The 4566-nt window shown below is 58.7% G+C and overlaps 1 long non-coding RNA gene across 1 annotated transcript; it reads left to right on the top strand.

The window, feature by feature from the left end:
- Positions 1 to 252: 252 nt before the first annotated feature.
- LOC134808387 (uncharacterized) lies at positions 253 to 1663 on the top strand. Its single transcript, XR_010151288.1, has 2 exons — positions 253 to 642; positions 751 to 1663. It is a non-coding gene; the product is annotated as an uncharacterized LOC134808387 (long non-coding RNA).
- The last annotated feature ends 2903 nt before the right edge of the window (positions 1664 to 4566 follow it).

Here is a 4566-nt window from a genome sequence, read left to right as displayed (position 1 = left end):
TGTCTTCTGTGCTGTCCACATACTGTTGGTGACCTGGCTCTGCTCTCCAAGTTCAAGCCTCAGAGCAGGCAGTGGTGAGGCCGTGGCACCTGGGTGGCCTGAGGGGTGGGCAGGCCTCGGGGGCAGGGCTGTGGCCTCGCTCACCCCTGTGCTGTGCCTTGCCTACAGGTGAAGTGGATCTTCTCCTCGGTGGTGGACCTGAAGCAGACCATCGTCCCCGACTACAGGAACATGCTCAGGCAGGGGGCCTAGGGCCACCCTCTGCGGGGGGTCCAGGGCCGCCCAGACCCCACACACGAGCCGTGGGCCATGCTCAGCCACCACCCAGGCCACACCTGCCCCCTGACCTCACCACCCTCAACCCCATGGCTCTCTGTCTTTGCAGTCATCCTCTGACCCTAACATGCCCCGCTTCCAGACCCTGTGCATAGCAGGTCTACCCCAGACCTCCACTGCTTGGTGCATGCAGGGAGTTGGGGACCAGGTGTCCCCTCAGCAGGATGTCCCTGCCCTCCAGACCGCCAGGTGCTCACACAAAAGGAGGCAGTGACCGGCATCCCAGGCCCCCACCCAGGCAGGAGCTGGCCCTGGAGCCAACCGCGTCCACACCAGCCTCCTGAACACAGGCGTGGTTTCCAGATGGTGAGTGGGAGCATCAGCCGCCAAGGTAGGGAAGCCACAGCACCATCAGGCCCTGTTGGGGACGCTTCGGAGAGCTGCGAAGGCTCACTCAGACGGCCTTCCTCCCAGCCCGCAGCCAATCAGCCTCCATTCCCGGCCCTCCCGTGAACTCCTGACATGAGGAATGAGGTTGTTCTGATTTCAAGCAAAGAATGCTGCTCTCTGGCTCCTGGGAACAGTCTCGGTGCCAGCACCACCCCTTGGCTGCCTGCCTACACTGCTGGATTCTCGGGTGGAACTCAACCCGCAGGGACAGCCAGCCCCAGAGTCTGCATTGGGAAGAGAAGGGGCCAGGCCCAGGACACTGCCACCTCCCACCCACTCCAGTCCACCGAGATCACTCAGAGAAGAGCCTGGGCCATGTGGCCGCTGCAGGAGCCCCACAGTGCAAGGGTGAGGATAGCCCAAGGAAGGGCTGGGCATCTGCCCAGACAGGCCTCCCACAGAAGGCTGGTGACCAGGTCCCAGGCGGGCAAGACTCAGCCTTGGTGGGGCCTGAGGACAGAGGAGGCCCAGGAGCATCGGGGAGAGAGGTGGAGGGACACCGGGAGAGCCAGGAGCGTGGACACAGCCAGAACTCATCACAGAGGCTGGCGTCCAGCCCCGGGGCACATGCAGCAGGAACAAGCAGCCACTCTGGGGGCACCAGGTGGAGAGGCAAGATGACAAAGAGGGTGCCCGTGTTCTTGCGAAAGCGGGGCTGCTGGCCACAAGTGCTGGACAGAGGCCCCCACGCTCTGCTGCCCCCATCACGCCGTTCCGTGACTGTCACGCAGAATCCGCAGACAGGAAGGGAGGCTCGAGCGGGAGTGCGGCCAGCGCCTGCCTCGGCCGTCAGGGAGGACTCCCGGGCTCACTCGAAGGAGGTGCCACCATTTCAGCTTTGGTAGCTTTTCTTCTTCTTTTAAATTTTCTAAAGCTCATTAATTGTCTTTAATGTTTCTTTTTTGATGACAATAAAATATCCTTTTTAAGTCTTGTACTTCGTGATGGCAGCCGCCTTCCTGTGTCCACGTGCCTCCTGCCCCCGGTGGGAAGCACAGTCAAGAGGAGGCTGGTCGAGCTGCACCTCGGGGGCTCCCTGCACATGCCCCCCACCTCCTGCAGCCACAGGCATTGCCCGAGCAGCCCTCCCTGGCCCCTGTCGCTACGTGGACCCCCGGGGCTTCTCCTCTTTTCTACATGGATGCAGTTTCTCCTCCTGCTGGGCACGGTGCTGCCTGCCCTGGTCACTCTGCGGGGGACGGGGCCTCCAGGGAAAGCTGGGTCGAGGCTGGGAGCTGGCTCAGGCTGGCCAGGCAGAGCCACAGGGAGGGCCTTCCAGAACCAGCCATGGTGTGAAGCGAGAGGTGGGTGTCAGATCTGTGTGCGTCAGCTCAGGACCACAGTGGGGCGGCTCCCATGGCAGACATGGATCCTCCCAGGCCTAGAGACCAGGAATCTGAGATCAGGATGCAGGCAGGGCTGGTTTCTCTCAAGCCCTCTCTCCTTGGCTTGTAGACACCATCTCCTCCCTGGTCCTCCATGGCCATCCCTCTGTGTGCCCGTGTCCTAAGCTTCTCTTCTTAGAACACACATCGGGTTAGATTAGTGACCCCATATGAACTGAATGACCTCTGTAAAGACCCCATCTCCAAATAGTCACATTGTGAGGCCAGGGATTAAGACTTCAATATATGAATTTGTAGGGGCCACAATTTAACCCATCACAGTCCAGACTCTGGCCCCCAAAATTCATGTTCTTCTCACATGCAAAATACATTCATCCTGTCTCAGCATCCCCCTGGGCACTACGTCATGTAGCAAGGACGGATTTTCAACAGAAATAACTATTGCAACAGAAGAAAGAGTCCGGCATGACCTGGACTCACCTTCATCTGTGCAGAGGCCACAGCCTTGTAAAGGGAGGTGGTAGGGGGAGCAGGGAGGGTGCTCGGAGCTCAGTCGTCGGGGAAGGGAAAAGTTGCCCAGCGCTGGTCAGCGTCCCTGGGATGGGGCCCGCTGTGTCTGTGCTGGCCACTGTTGAGGTCAGGATTCTGTCCTCCCAGAGCCTGGAGACACAGGCCCCATCCTTCCCAATGGGGACACTTCAGGGAGCAGCTCTCAAGTCTTGAGAAAGACCCTCCTGGGTCACAGGAAATGCACAGACATCAGGAACAGACAGAAGGACGTGTGGCTGCAGCCCTTTCAGCAGACACCCTGAGAAAGGGAGGTCGGGGTGGGTCCAAACGGTCAGTTCTGGTGCACGGAGCTTTCTCAGGCAGGTGTTGATGCGGCAGGGGTCGGCCTAGTGGTACGGCCAGAAGCTGTTAGAAACTGTTAGTGTCTGCTCAAGTCTTTATAAGCCGAGGTTGAGGCCGAGTGGAGAGGCTCCAAGGAGCCTGGCTGGAACTCAGTCAAGGACAGAGTCTTGTTACTGCGGTTGCCGTGCTGGCTGCGGTGGCTGGGAAATGCCATCGGAGTTGCCTGTGGCAGGAGAGAGACAATCTCACCCAGGAAAAGAGGAGTGGTTGGATTCGTTTTTGTGGCATCGAGCAGCTGGAGCTCCACCAAACACAGAGTTGGGGACTAAATCCCCAGACTCCAGGCCCTGCCGTGCCGTGGGAAGGCTCGCCGCTGGAGGGTGGGCTTCAGGGGGCCTGGCCTGAACTGGGTGCTGAAGCCCAGCCCTTTAACTCTCAGGACACACTGCTGCAGCCCCGCGGGGGGTGAGGGAGACAGCACCTGGGGTGCAGGGCGGGCAGCTGCTGCATCACCGGCTCTATCCCAAGCCCAAGGACGGCGTCCCAGAGATGCAGGAGAGCTTTGTCCAGAGAAGGTGCCAGCCCTCAGGGACCCTGCTGGACAGGTCTCCACCCTCTGCCCTTCAAGGGGCCCTATGGGCCTCCGGGTGCCCTGGTGAGGTGGGCTCCAGTTGACTGAGGATGGACGGCCTGGCCAGGCTAAGGAAAGGAAACCCAGGGCACTTTCCGTGCACTGAGCAGGCTGAGTTGGGAAGAAGCAGATGCTTCCTGCAGCTGCTGCCCCCTGCAGTGCCTGGCGCCTGGACCAGGTCCCCCTGGGGAAATTGGGCCCCTCCCTGAGCCACCCGGGGCCCACCTCCCACTTTCTACCTGGGATCGAGCATCCTCCAGAGGGCCAGCCCTCCTGCGGGAACACCATGCCCAGCCCCAGGACCCTCCCTCAACTCTCCAGCAAGGCTGCCCCTGCACACCCCCCAGCAGCCCATGCTGTGATGTAACATGACATCGTGTGACATGGTGTGATGTCCTATGACAGTGTGACATCCCTGGTGTAATGTGGTGTGACGTGGTGGGATGTGGTGTGACATGGTGTGATGTCCCTGGTGTGAGGTGGTGTTGGACATAGTGTGATGTGATGTGACAGATGTGACATCCCTGGTGTGATTTGGTGTGACGTAGTGTGATGGGTATGACATCCCTGGCTTGATGAGGTATAACATGAAATGATGTGGAATGGTGTGACATGATGTGACGTGATGGGACAAGGTGTGACGTCCCTGGTGTGATGTGATGAAGTGTAACAGGCTGTGACATAGTGTGATGTGGGTGGTGTGACATGATGTGATGTGGTGTGATGGTGTGGGACATCCCTGGTGTGATGGGGTGTGATTAAACCTTGATTTAATACAGCACATGTTTCTGTGAGCACAGGGTTGGGGCTAAAGTTACAGGTTAACAGCATCTCAAAGCAGAACAATTTTTCTTTGTACAGATGAAAATGGAGTTTCTTATGTCTTCCTTTTCTACATAGACACAGTAACAGTCTGATCTTTCTCTCTTTTCCCCACACTGTGACATGGTGTGACATTCCTGGTGTGACTCTTGTGTTGTGACATCTGTGGTCAGCCCAGCATACAGAGGT

This window comes from Pan troglodytes, chromosome 15 (assembly GCF_028858775.2).
Source record: "Pan troglodytes isolate AG18354 chromosome 15, NHGRI_mPanTro3-v2.0_pri, whole genome shotgun sequence".
NCBI lineage: Eukaryota > Metazoa > Chordata > Mammalia > Primates > Hominidae > Pan > Pan troglodytes.
This window is presented reverse-complemented; position numbering and strand designations above follow the sequence as displayed.